Below are 13,972 nucleotides of genomic sequence, written 5' to 3'. Positions count from 1 at the left end.
TATCCATCACCTTCCAGAGTTTTCTAATGTCCCTCATAATCTCCACCTCTCAGTCCTCCCTCACTGCCCTGCCCTGACAATCACTGACCTGCTTTCTATAGTTACAGATTAGTGTGTCTTTTAAAATAATTTTATAAAATAGAAATAGTATATAGTATATACTCTGTTTGGTCTTATTTCTTTCACTTATCGATAGTATTTTGACATTAATCTGTGTTTTTTCATGCTTTAAAAGTTGATTTTTTTTATTGCTGAGTTGTGTTACATTACATAAATATAATACATTTTATCTATTTACCTGTTAGTGGACATTTGGATTATATCTAGTTTGAGGATATTAAAAATAACTACCTTCTAGATGTTTTATATTTTTAGGTTCCACATTTATAGCTAATGCATTTTGAGTTCATTTCTCTATGTGGTGTGTGGTATGGATTCAAGTTCATTTTATTTGCAAATGTTTATCTAGTTGTTCCAGCACCATGTGTTGAAAATCCAATCCTTCCTCAAATTATTTACCTTTTCACCTTTGTCAAAAATCAGGTCCCCATATATGTGCTGGTTTATTTGTGGATTCTCTATTAGGTTTCATTTGCCAATTTGCTTATCTTTATACCAATATCATACCATCTTGGTTTATTTAGATTTATATTAAATCTTGAAAACATGTAGGCTTAGCCTTTGTTTTCTCTCTACTAGGGTTTCCATAAAACAGTACTATAGACTGGGTGGCCTAAAGAGCAGAAATTTATTTTCTCAAAGTTCTGGAAGCAGAAAGTCCAACATGAGGTGTTTGCAGGTTTGGTTTCTCCTGAGTCCTCTCTCCTTGGCGTTTAGATGGACCCTTCCTGCTGCCTCTTTACGTGGCCTTTATCTGTGCACACGTGTCTGTGTCTCTTCCTCTTCTCATAGGATCAGAGGAACTGGTCCTATTGAATTAGGAAACCAACATTATGACCTCATTTAACCTTAATTACATTTTGCAAATATTGAGTCTTCCAATACTACATTTGTTTCTTACACAAATTGACTTTCAAAGATATTTAATATGAGTGATGCCTAAATCTTCCTCTAGCCCAGACCAACAAGTTCATAGTTTTTTACTTGCACAGATCAAAAAACTTGATTAATCCTGGACTATTATCTTCACCTCACATTCTACACCAAACTTAACAGCAAGTATTTCAGATATACACAGCATGTGACCACTTCTCACTACTTCCACTGGGTCCACCCTGGTCTGGGCCACCCTATCCTCCATGGTGATGCCTGCATCAGCCTCCTCACTGGGCTCCTGCTGGTTTCTCTTCTCTAAATTTTCTTTACTTCCCACTTACTAATGCCATTATCCCAAGTCTGAGAAACATTTTCATCAATTTAACTGAGGTAAACTTGGTGTGCCCACAATATGAGACAGAGGAAGAGGCAATAACTGCACTTCACATGAGAGAGACAAATGTGGTTATCTGGTCATGTGTAGGCCAGCTTGCCCAAGTGACTACTGTGCACACTTTTAATCCTACAGTTCCTGGGGTTCAGTGTGACATAATTGAGCTCCTTTAGCGGAAGGCTCAGCCTCCTGACAAGGTCTAAGTGTTAAATATTCTTTGTACATTCTGTTCTGAGATCTGATCAAAATGATGAGTCACATTTTTTTCTAACACTTTCTTTTCATAATTTCCTCCATTAGGTAGTGTCTTCTCTTTCTCATCAACCTGTAAATAAAAATAGAAATTTCAGGACCACACTCCCCAACTCCTTATGCAAAAAGGGCAGGTAAAGGCCTCAGGCCCCTGTGAAGGACTGCCCCCACAGATCATTCATAAGGAAGTTTGCTGGTCTCTCATAAGCAAGGACATGCACATTGTAACTTTGGGTCTGTAGGCCGTCTGGCTCCTAAAAGTGAAGTCTGTCCAATTCCACATTAATAATGAATTATGAGTTTATCTTCCCAGGTGAAGAACAGACAAGACAAGATCAAACGCATAATTGATGCTTCCTTCCCTCCCCTTTTCTCTTCCAGGACTCACCTTATCTTATGTAAAATGTAGATTTTCCTGAATCTCACAGAATGTAGCCATTTTGCCTCACTGCTGAACACCCTCCTCTTTCTTTTCTTTCTGTATCTCTTATTCCTCTTAAATACTGAAGTTCCCAAATTCCTCATCACAAAAATAGCCACAGGTGTTTCTGTGGCTTGTGTTTTTCCTGGGCACATCCTAAAACGTTGGCTTAATAAACCTCCATTGATTGAGACCTTTGTCTCAGTCACTTATTTTGGCTTGTCTACCTTAAATGTCCTTTACCATATGGTAAGAGAACATTGGCTATCAATTCCTAGAATATAATCTGCTTCTTCCTGTATTTTCAAATGTGAGGCTGGTGTCTCTGAAGGAGTCTCACTCCATAAGTGGCTTTCTCTCTCTCTTTGTCCCTCTCTTTCTCTCTCTCTCTCTCTCTCATCTCTATCTCTATCTCTGTCTCCTTCTTTTTGGTTTTTACTCAAATGCCATGTCCAATGGAGCCAAAATTTTTGTTAGACACTGCATTCTCTTCCTCATGCTCTGAAAACTGAGCAAAGTTTTTATCTACACTTTACATTAATACATTCTTTTCAGCACTGAATCTTTTTTTATTATTTTGTGGTTGTTTTCTGAATAAAGTGCTTTGGAACATCTGTCTATTCATTTGACATTTTAATCAGTAATCATATTCTATGGCCTTTAATTTCCAATGAATATATTCAATTTTGGAATCCCTAGCTAAATATTGTATGTAAAAAATTAAGATGGATTATGCAAAATCTTTGGTGGTTGCAGGCCCCTAGAATTGCAATCACAAACATTACTGAAAATGAGTTTTTATTTGATCTAAAGAAAATAGTAAATTTAGTTAGATATGATAGCAGTAGTGGCATTGGATTTTTTGATTCATTAGAAATAGACACTGAAACACCTACAAACTAAATAATGTGGTCTGTTATATTTGCTTTAAAATGCCACTAGGATAGCTGGAGTTGATCATTGAAAATGATGAGAAAATAAAAATTTTTGAAGCTTTTTGGTTGGTACTATTTGTGATAGGTTTTTATTACATAATTATCTCTACTATTGTGTAAGATGTTTGTATTTCTGTCACAATTTTATACAAAGCATGTAAACATTTCAATAAAAATGCCTAGCATACTGCACATCAGCCCCATTCCATAAGAAAGAAAGGCAATCATCTTCCTGCACGTTGTGGTGATGGATTTTGAGGATCATCATCAGATCTGGATGGGACAAATTCAGGTGAATGAGTAGAAGACAGTGTAGCATTAGAATTAGGAAGAGAGCACTGTAAATGTTCCTGCAAGTATGGACAGTGGTGTTGCCAAAAATCTTTGTGCAAGATTGTCTCTGTGGGTGTTACTAAGAATGTCATTCTTACTTAATGACACCATTACATTTTCCTAACTATCCATGAGTTAGAGCTGTGTGTCTTCTATAAGTTAATGTGGAATGGCCCCTTGCCTAAGAGCACATGCTCTACAGTCACCAGACCATGAGGTTGTCCCTTGTGTGATGTGCCAGACCCAAGCCCATGTGCTGAAGTGATGCCCAGGCACAGACCAGAGAGCAACTGGGCCTTTACCAGCCACTGCTCATGGGCTCCATGTACCTTGTTCCCTAGGCCAGCCCTGAGCTGTCACTTTGTACAGGCCACAGGAGAAGGAGCTGGTGCTGTGTCCACCAGTGCTCTTGCTGGAGGCTCAAGTCCTGGCCACTGGCTTGATATGTGGGGGCCACTAATCCCTGGAGGCCATAGATGTGCTATCAGATTTCAGTCACCTTTCGGAATCCTACATCTTAACACTAACATTCCCCATAACAGAAATCATATGTTTTAAGTGTGTATTCCACGTTTTGTAATGTATTTGCAGAGTTCTGTGACCACAATCTTGGGGTTCCCTCATCTTGGGGCCCCATCATCCTCTGTTCAGTGTATGATTTCTGGAAGAGGGATAGGTCCCCTGCAAGCAGCAGGTGAAAGCAGTGGTCTACCTGTGGACACTTCCTGCTTACAGCCCCCGTTCTCTTTTGGGGCACCATCTCTCCCACTCTTGGGCCTGAAGAGAGATGATACTAGGGACAGGGTGTTACCTTTCCTCTGACAAAAAAGCATGGTTCAGGCCCTTCACCTCTCTGAGGTCACAGGAGTCAGAGCCCTCAGAGTTGCCCTTCAATGTGGCAGCCACTGGCCATGTGGGGCTACCGATCACCTGGAATCTGGCTGGTCTGCACTGAGATGTGCTAAATACTTAAAACATAAAATGAGTTTCAAAGGAACAGTACCAAAAAACAGTACCCCCCCAAAAAAACTTCATTAATAATTTAATATTGATCAAATATAAAAACAATATTTTGGATATAGTGGGTTAAATAAACTATTACAATCAATTTTACTTGTTTCTTTTTTTTAATGTGGCTACTAGAAAATTTTAAATGACACACGTGCCCCACATATTATTTCTATTGGACCTTGCTGCCGTAGAGGAGTGCCTCCATTTTCAAGGCTCAGGCTCCTCCTCAAAAGACCAGAGGCCAAGAAGGTTAGAAAATCTCAAAGTGTAAATTAATTGTTATTATGTTATTTCCATTTGTGAATAACATATATTTGTTGTATGTGTGCATATATAATAAATATAAAATTCATAAAAATATAATTAATACTCAATGTTAAATACAAATGTCCCCCGGGCCAGCGCATGTCCCAGACCGGGGCAATGGCCTAAGGAGAGCTACAGGCAGAAACCTGTTATTCTGGCCTGAGTCAGCCCCGGTCTGATCCTGTTTCCTGTCACTCATGGCCAGAGGGGTGGGGCCCAGAGCCTTATCCAATCAGGGGTGCTGAGGTGAGGACCGTCCAATCAGGTGCACAGCCAGAAAGAAGGAGGCGGCTTCCGGCATCTGGCGCGGCCTTTGTTTCCTGCGCGGGGCGAGGAGCGGAGGTAGCCTCTCCGCTGTTCCATCTGCAGGGCTGTCCGGGTGTCTCTGCCACAGCCTCAGTCCCCCTGTGACCTGCAGGTACTGGGAGATCCATAGAGAGCACACTGGGACACCCCAGCAGCTGGGAAATGGTGAGTGTGCCGGTGGGATGTCCTGTGCGAGGGGAGGGGGCCGGTCGGAGCCGCCGGAAGCGGCTGTGGTGAACCCGGGCCTCCCCGCGTCGGCTCGGAAGTCTGGAGACTGAAGTTGGCCGCTGGCGCGCCTTGGCCCTCGGTTCCCTCTGGCCACGGTGTGGGGCAGCGTGGGCGGCTGGGACCCTGGGCATCCTGTACTGTCCCTTCACGTTTACTTTGGCCGCATCTGGGATCCCTGTCTGTGCAGCTCTGCGCCACAGCCCAGCGTCTCCCCCAGATGGTGCGGGGAGACGGGAGGGTCTTCAGGGGAGAATCTCCACTCGGTGTGCGGGGTTTATGCCTCGGAGGCGTTGAAGTCCGTGAGGTCCCCGTACCTCCTCTCTCCTATTAAAAATTAATCTGAGGGGGTGTGAAAACTTAAAAATGAGCAAATAGCAATTTGTGAATCTAGAAGCCCTCAACCGTGGTTTGTGGTTTTGGGACCCTGAAAGGGCTTGAAGGAAAGACTCTTTATGAGGCAGCAAACTACATTCAGTAATTGATTGGATACAGCTATGTAGTGGCCTTATTTGGACTACCCAGGTGGCTGTGTTCTGGTTATGCACTCAGCTTTACTGGCAGTTTGTGATTGGTTAAACCTGCGTTTTGTTCTCCTCTAAGTTGTAATTTAGAGGAAATGCATTCGAGTTAGAATTGTGTTTCCTTAGGTAGAAACCCAGGACACTAGAGCCACTTCTGTTTAATTTCTCCCTATTTAATTATTTTAACACCTCCCATGGGGAGTGGTTTTCCCTGCATTTTCCAAAGGCATGGCAAGCAGGTTCTCGAGTCCAAGACTCATATCAAGTTTGCCCAGTCTTCCTGTCCTGGGGGTCTGTTGAAAATCCTAAATTTTGAGTGCCTTTCTCACACTCCCAAATGCCTATTACTGCTTTCCACTTTATAACATTAACAACTGTTTTTCCTTTATTTGTTTTTAAAAGACAGTATTTTAATTGTTGATTATTTTTTCACGGAGTGGTGATGATCTCTTAAGATATTTGTGTTCTGTTTCTAAACACCTCACATGAGAGGAAAGCAGAGAATAATCACCTGATGCTCCCCTATAAAAAAATCTTTGTGATTCTCTTCCTTTTATCTTCCCTAGGCACACACACCTTACTAGACTACCTTTATGTTGAAGTTACCCCTTGGAAACTTTACAGGGTGATGTGTCCTCAGCCATCCTTCTGTCTTTTCCTGGTGCTGCTTTTACGACTGTCTGGGGATGACCCAAAGGCTCATAGCAGTCATGTCTCCTGGAGTGTCTAGTGAATGTCAGCCCTGGTTTATCTCCTCCCAGAGGACAGCCTGAGGTGTGTGGGTGGAACTTCTTGGGGGAACAGCTGTGTGCCCTGGTGCTGAGAGGAGTCTCCTGTTGTCCCCTTCATTTGAAAAGCTAACCCCGTGGGACATTAAGGTTTTCTTTCCCCAACCCGAGCTTCCATTCCATGTAGACGCACTGGTGCTCACCCAATAGGATGCTGGTATTGAGGAGAAGGGGCAGAAATGACTGCTGCCCTCTGGATTCTTTCAGACTTTTGAAGGGAGAAAAAACAAAACTGTGTCAAAGGACAAGGAAAACCCACCCAAGTGAGGCAGTGCAAGAACCTGCAAAGCAATTTCCACTTTCGGCACACAGAGGCACAGAGCAGGGTCTCCTAGAATGGTGGTCACTGCGTCCTTCAGTGAGGAGGATGGGGGTGGGAGGATTTCCCAATTGATAGGACGGTCTGACTTGTCGCTGGAGTCACACATGTCTGTACTGCAGTCAGCACCATCCCTCCCTGGACTTGTCATCTTAAGATTTGTTCATTAACTGCAAAATATATTTTATCAGTGAAGCCTGAAAGATAATATATTTCCAATGAGGCAAGAAAGGGGTGGCTTTCAGGGAAAAAAATCTAGTCGTTTGTTCCATTTGTTAATAATTCTTATTTACTGTTTTTCTTCCCCAGAGTAAATGTTGTAAGGTTTTGTGGTCTGCTCTGTTTTGAGGTGATTTCAAACAGAATCCCAGGGCTTAGCTTTGGTAATGCTACCAGGGAGAAGAAATAGGAAAAATGTCTCTACCATTATTGCTGCAGAAAAATGAATTCATTTCCAGAAGAAATTATGGCATATAAATTGGGGAATTGTAAATACTCACCAAAACATCAGTTTTTCTGTTATTCAGGGTGGGGAATTTTTGACAGTGGACAACTCTGTTCTGTTTCCTGTGATCTGGATGTCAGAGTTTATAGCTAAATTTTTTGTGACAGAACTTGGAATTACTAGAAGTGTGCACATATAATTCGTTGTTTGCTAAATGTTTGTTGTAATGGAAATAATTAAATGACGTGTTTACAGTTTGAAAGGGATGGATATTTTTGGATTTCCTATTGAGATCTGAAATGTAAGTGCCTTACAATTTTCTTCCCTTCTGTAAATATAAACACTGAGTTTGAGTGATTTTGCTGGATTCTTCAAACACTGGCTCTTTCTCATTTAAAACTATGTAAAAAACCTTAACTGGGCAGCAGAGACCTGGGCTCGGAGACTTGAAGCAAAGGTCAATGCTGATCTAGCAAAAGGAGATCATTGAAGGCCCAGATAGTTCTTCCTGGGGAGCCTCCCCTCCAGGTGCCCCAGTCTGTTTACAACAACCAAGAAAGGAGCCCTTTATACTGAGAGAAGCTACAGAGCCCTAGAAACCTGGGCATTCTCAGGCAGATGTGGTCAGGATTGGGATGGAAGCAGGGGTGTGATGCCCTTTCTGAGGGTGTAATTGTTTTTTTCCTGGGCTGTTTTTAGACATTATCTAATAAAATGAATTTTAATTTAGGTTAAATGTAACCTTATTATAAAGAAGTTTTGCAAAATGGTAAAAGCACCAACTATAAGATCTGCCAACATCTCAAAGTTTAGGCAGACAAGGGCTTTTTTTCATAGGGAAGAACAAAGAATAGAAAGAAGGCAAAGAGGAAGAGCAGGGTGGAGTATGTTCAAATCAGATCCTAGGTAAGAGAATATCTCACCCTGAAGTCAGCCTGTTCTTGGGAGGGTCATAAAGGGGGCTTGTGTATGTTGGCTGAGGCTGAGGGCGGGCCAAAGTACAGCAGCCAGGGAGAAGGGGAGAAACTGAAGGAAAGTTTTGTAAACAGTATTTTGTTCTCATCACTGAAAATAAAAGTTTTCAGCAAATTGTTGATAAGGTAAAAATGAAAATTTTTAGAGGCTGTTTGGCTTTAGGATAGGTGAAAAAAACCATCATCTAAGTCATAATGGGAAGGATCTTTGTATACCATTGGCTGCTCTTGCAGAACATAAAAGATGTGGGATTTCTTTACTCAAACCTATTTACCAGGACATTCATCCCACCTTCCCCCGCCACATTTCCTTGTCCTATACATCTCTTTCACTTGGCTAGTCCTGGGTATTTTCCTTTGTAATAAAACAGTAAATAAAATGTTTTGCTGAGTTCTGTGAGTGATTCTTTCAAATTATTGAACTTGAGGAGGCATATGGAAGCCCCATATGGAAGCAGTTGCTCAGAAGTATAGATGGGCCCCAGGGTTTGCTGCTGGTATCTGCAGTCTTGGCAGTATTATGGGACTGTGCCCTAAACTTAAAAAATCTAGTGGCTCCCTGTTGGGTCTGGCACCAGCTGTAGTGCCTTACAGTACACCGTGGCTGGGCTGCTGGCGCAGACAGGGCAGCTGCCCAGGTCCAGCCTCACGCCACCTGGCTCCTGGGCACTGCCACCCCCTGCACCCTGTTGCCCCTGAACCTGGCCCTGCTTCTGTACAGGCCAGACATCTGGCTGCTGCACACAGCCTTGGGGAAGTGCCACAGCTGCCAGGACCCTAGCAGAATCAATGAGACTGTAGATCACCCAATTAACTTACCCACTCTACTGCTAATGAAACTTGAGTTGTTTCAAATTTATTTTTTGTTGCTGTTAACAGTTTCATTCTTGTTTTTGTCCCCAAATGTTCACACTATCTAAATTCATTGACATAATGGAACAAACTGAGGCACAAAATATAATTTTAAAGAGTTTACTTGAACCAGCGTGAGAATTGTTGCCCAGAAAACTCAGACCAAAGTAACCTTGGGTCTGAATTCTGTTTGGTCTTTGTCATAAGCAGATTTTAAAAGGCTGAAAGGGAGGCAAGAAGTAAGCCAATAGGAAGTTGTTTGTCAGAAATTTTCCTCCAGCCTGAGCAAGAGTGAGACCCCGTCTCTACTAAAAATAGAAAGAAATTATCTGGCCAACTAAAAATATATATACAAAAAAAAAATTAGCCGGGCATGGTGGCTCATGCCTGTAGTCCCAGCTACTCGGGAGGCTGAGGCAGTAGGATCGCTTAAGCCCAGGAGTCTGAGGTTGCTGTGAGCTAGGCTGATGCCACGGCACTCACTCTAGCCCGGGCAACAGAGTGAGACTCTGTCTCAAAAAAAAACAACAACAAAAAAAAAAAAGAAATTTTCCTCACAGAAATAACATTGATTAGTGACTGGCTGTACATTGTTGAGCTGTAAGGTATGAGTTGTGGTGTTTAGCATGTGACATTGTTAGTTACCTTATCACTACTTGTGGTGTCAGTGTGGAGTCCACATGGCAGGTTTGTGGTATGATTTCTTAGTTCAAGGATCAAGGTGGGGAGTGGGACATAACTGCTGCCCTATCATTTTGCCTCTCTGGGCCTGATAATTTAAAGGAGGCTTGCATTGCTCAAATACTTTATTTTTTTTCTAATTTCTCCTTTTTGATCACAATCTTTCTTTTTAAAAGCATTGATCAAAGTCTGACTGTCAAGATGTTCCTTGTTGCCAGGGATCTCATTCTCATATAATCCTGTCTGACATTGAGCCAAGGGGAAGAGGAAACATTTTAATGAGGAATTTTAAGAGCACTCAAAAGCCAAATTGGGATTGTCTCACAGAGCGGTAAAAATGAGACTTCAGTCAAGTCATTGATTTTCATAACTACTGTTGCTTGTGTTAATTTTTCTAGCCCTAGCAATACTATGATTTTACTTTTCTTGGAAGAAGTAAAAGAACAATACATAGCATTAATAAGTTGAATGCTACACATATAATATAAATAAGCATAAAAAGGAATTTGTATGCGAGAGCAATAACAAAACACCTATTCCATTAGGGAGCCACCTAAAAAGCATCATGACAAAAATTCAATCCAGGTTCTTTTTTAGAGACTTGTAGCCAGGTGACTTCTTTTCTAATTTTTTCTAGATGAAATTCTACTTCATGGTAACTATTTATGTAGAGACAATAAAAGGTGTTTGCCACCACACATACACCTCCTTGGTCAGGTAATATATAATCTAAAGTAGTGTGATTGCCTAGTACATCCTAAGCCAGTGAATCAATAGCTTTTTGTTGAGCTGTGATGGTAACTATAGTTGCATTAGCAATTTTTTCTAAGGTCATAGAAAGATTTCTAATCATGTATTGATGAGAAGTGACACCCACTAAGGCAAAAGTATCTTCCCAAAGAAAGGCATGGGGCTGTCTTCTTTTTGCCTAGGAAGATAATTAGCCTTTTTTCCCCAATGGAATCTCCATCTAAAATAGATTGAGAGAAAATTTTGTGGGAACTAGTAGAGTGTTACGTTTCTTCAGAGCTGTCTGTCTATAGTTAGAGGACTGACAAAATGTCTGAAGAGACATTGCTCTTTAATTCACCAGCACAGGGATTGTTCAACAATACCAGATATGATTCCATCAGTGTTGGCTGAAATCTTTTATTTGCTCGTGTTTCCAATAAAGAAATTACCCATGTTGGAGGCCATAATCTTTGATGTTTGTATCACCAGGGAGCACCCAGTTCAAAAAATCTTTAATTTAAAATTCTTAGTGAGAAGCTTTTTATAAGGCCTTGGGAATAACGAAGCATACCTTTAAAGAGAGCTAGTTGCAGGCTATTTTATCCAGGTGCATAGACCTTCCTGCTATTATTTTAAAGGGAGAAAGCTGATGTTTCTCAAGGAGGGTAAAACATAAAATAAACAGTACTAACAGAAGAGCCTTAGGCCAGGGAATGTTAAAAGTTTCTGTAAACTTTTCTAGTTGATTTTCTATTACTCCATTTGTATATTCCACCAATCCAGAAAACTGAGAGTGATGCACAGAATGGAAATGCTAAAAAATTGGCCGTAGTTTACAAATAGAGAAATTATTTTACCAGTGAAAGGGGATTTTCAGTCTCTGTGAAGATGACAATAAAATCTCAAAGAAGAAATAGGACAAGACTTAAAATGATCACAATTGATGAACAAATTTGGTCATTTTATTTTTGTCAGTTTACTCAAAGGTGAACCAAAGCCTTTCTATTATCTGTTATTGGTACTTCATGAAAATCTTGTTTAAAAAATAAAACCAAATTTTATCCTCATATTACTGTACTATTTTTAAATGTAGTTTAAATAAAACTTGATAAACAGATTTACTCAACCTCAATCGGCTCTCACCACACAGAATAAGATTTCTACCTCTTGTGAATTTTTCCCATTCTCTTTCTCCAGTCTTCTATATTCATTTTATCTCATTTTTCTTTTATCCTTTTAATTTAATGCTACTTTTAAATAAACTGTAAACTAGGCAAACTTACTTTTTTAGAAAAAAACAATCTTTATGTCTTTTTTAATAACCATTTTCACCACAAAACACATGTTATTTTCTTTATACATTTGGTATGTAGAATTTTTTCTCTCCTTATCTGTAGGTTTAGTTTCCATATGTTAGTGAGATTTTTAACTCTTTGTAATCTTAATTTGTAGTGAAGTCCTCAGAAATAAGCAGTATTTTTGAAACAGGGTTTCTTTCTGTCATCTGAACTGTGGCGTAATCATTGCTCACTGCAACCTCAAACTCCTGGGCTCAAGTGATCCTCCAGGCTCCGCCTCCTGAGTGGCTAGGGTGACAGGTGCATGCCATCATGCTTGGTTAATTTTTGTTATTATTATTTTGTAGAGACAGAGTCTGGCTCTGTTGTCCAGGCTGTTCTCATACTCCTGTGCTTAAGCAATCCTCCAGCCTCAGCCTCCAAAATGTGTAGCATTATAAGTGTAAGCCACCACACCTCGTTGAAATATGCAATTTTAACTGTTAGTTGCATACTAATACTTTATGAATTCTTTCTTTCTTTTCTTTTTTCCTTTCTTTTCTTTCTTTTACGGGGTCTCACTCTGTCACCCAGGTTAGAGTGCAGTGGCATGATCACAGCTCACTGCAACCTCAAATTCCTGGGCTCAAGCAATCCTCCCAGTTCAGCCTGTGGAATAGCTGGGATTACAGGTGTATGCAACCATGCCCAACTAATTTTCTTAAAGAGACAAGCTGTCACCATTTTGGTTTTCTCTTTTAAACAAGATTTTCATGAAGTATTAATAAGAGATAATAAAAAATTTTGGTTAACCGTGAAAAAAATAAAATGACCAAATTTGTTCAATTGTGTCTTTGACCGTGATCATTGTAAGTCTTGTCCTATTTCTTCTTTGATATTTTATTCTCATCTTCACAGAGATTGAAAATCCCCTGTCATTGGTATGTGAGTGAAGGAAAAAAAGGTTTAGAGACTTATACTGATAGATAAACCAACTGGCTTCAAAAATTTCAAGTGACCATGAGAAAAACAGTGATGAAGCAGTCATGGTTTCTACTGTCTAGAAACTTTCAGTCTAGAGCAAATGGATAAATCATTGAATTCAGCATCATGTAGTCAGTATGAAGTGGAGATATACAGGGAACTTTGGCTCCGTTTGAACCACTTTCCAATGTTGTTTTTCTGACTTCTGATGTCACCATACATGGAAAGAAGAATTGTTATTTCTATTGTTGTACTTTGTTTGGAATAAATATTTAGCATTTGATGAATTGTCCTAGAAAATTCTGATGGTCTATGTTAAATTACTTGTTATGTTATGAAATAGGCAAGAGTGTACCTTAAATAATTAAAAACATACAAACGCTGGAAGTAGAATTTATGTTGACCAAGTCTAGAAAAGACAAAAAAATAAAATAAACCAGCAACACAGAGATCAGAGCCTTAGGCCTGCTCCCTGCCACAGCCATGCCCAGATCCACGCTCTTCTAAGCCTTGTCCAGGTCTGTCCCCACCCTGGAATCTCCCCTCACAGAACTGATGAGAGGAGATCAGAGTTTGGGGTGGCTGCTCCTGCCATCTCTCCAGAGCTGGAACTCATAATTTCCCTAAAGCCAAAAGTGGATAAATGGCTGCAAAGGATTGGATATTTTGCTGCTTTAATTTTTATCTTTTTAAAAAAAATCTGTGCTTCTAGAGACATTTAAACCACCAACTTGTTTTCCATTCCATCAGATCTGGTAGAGGTTCCATAGGTTACAAAAAAGTAAATATAAACACAACAATGAAAATCCCTCCATATTACTTTTCCACAGTTCCTTTCCATGTATCTCTCATCCATTTATATCTTTTACTCTGTATAATTTTTATTTCATCAGTGACAAAGAAACAAATTAAAAATCTGTGCTCAACATCTAGATCCTGGTATGAATTATGGGACAATTAGTACCTGACTCCCAGGGTATCATATGGATTAACTCCCACAATTTGAGGTTCCCAGCACAGTGCACTGTAGCATACTTGAGAGCACAAAGTACGCCATCAGTGAAAATTGCATTAATGCATGTGCACATGTTGTTTTCCAAATGACTTCCTCAGATACAGTTGCCTTTCCAGCCTCTAATCTTCATACGGCCAGCAGAAAATGTTGTTTCATGATGGTGATTTGTGGTCCTCTCTTTGACCAGAAGTATTTATGTTGT

The sequence above is a fragment of the Lemur catta genome, chromosome 13, assembly GCF_020740605.2.
Source record: "Lemur catta isolate mLemCat1 chromosome 13, mLemCat1.pri, whole genome shotgun sequence".
NCBI classification, from domain to species: Eukaryota; Metazoa; Chordata; class Mammalia; order Primates; family Lemuridae; genus Lemur; species Lemur catta.
The sequence above is the reverse complement of the archived record's forward strand: the minus strand, read 5'-3'. Positions refer to the sequence as shown.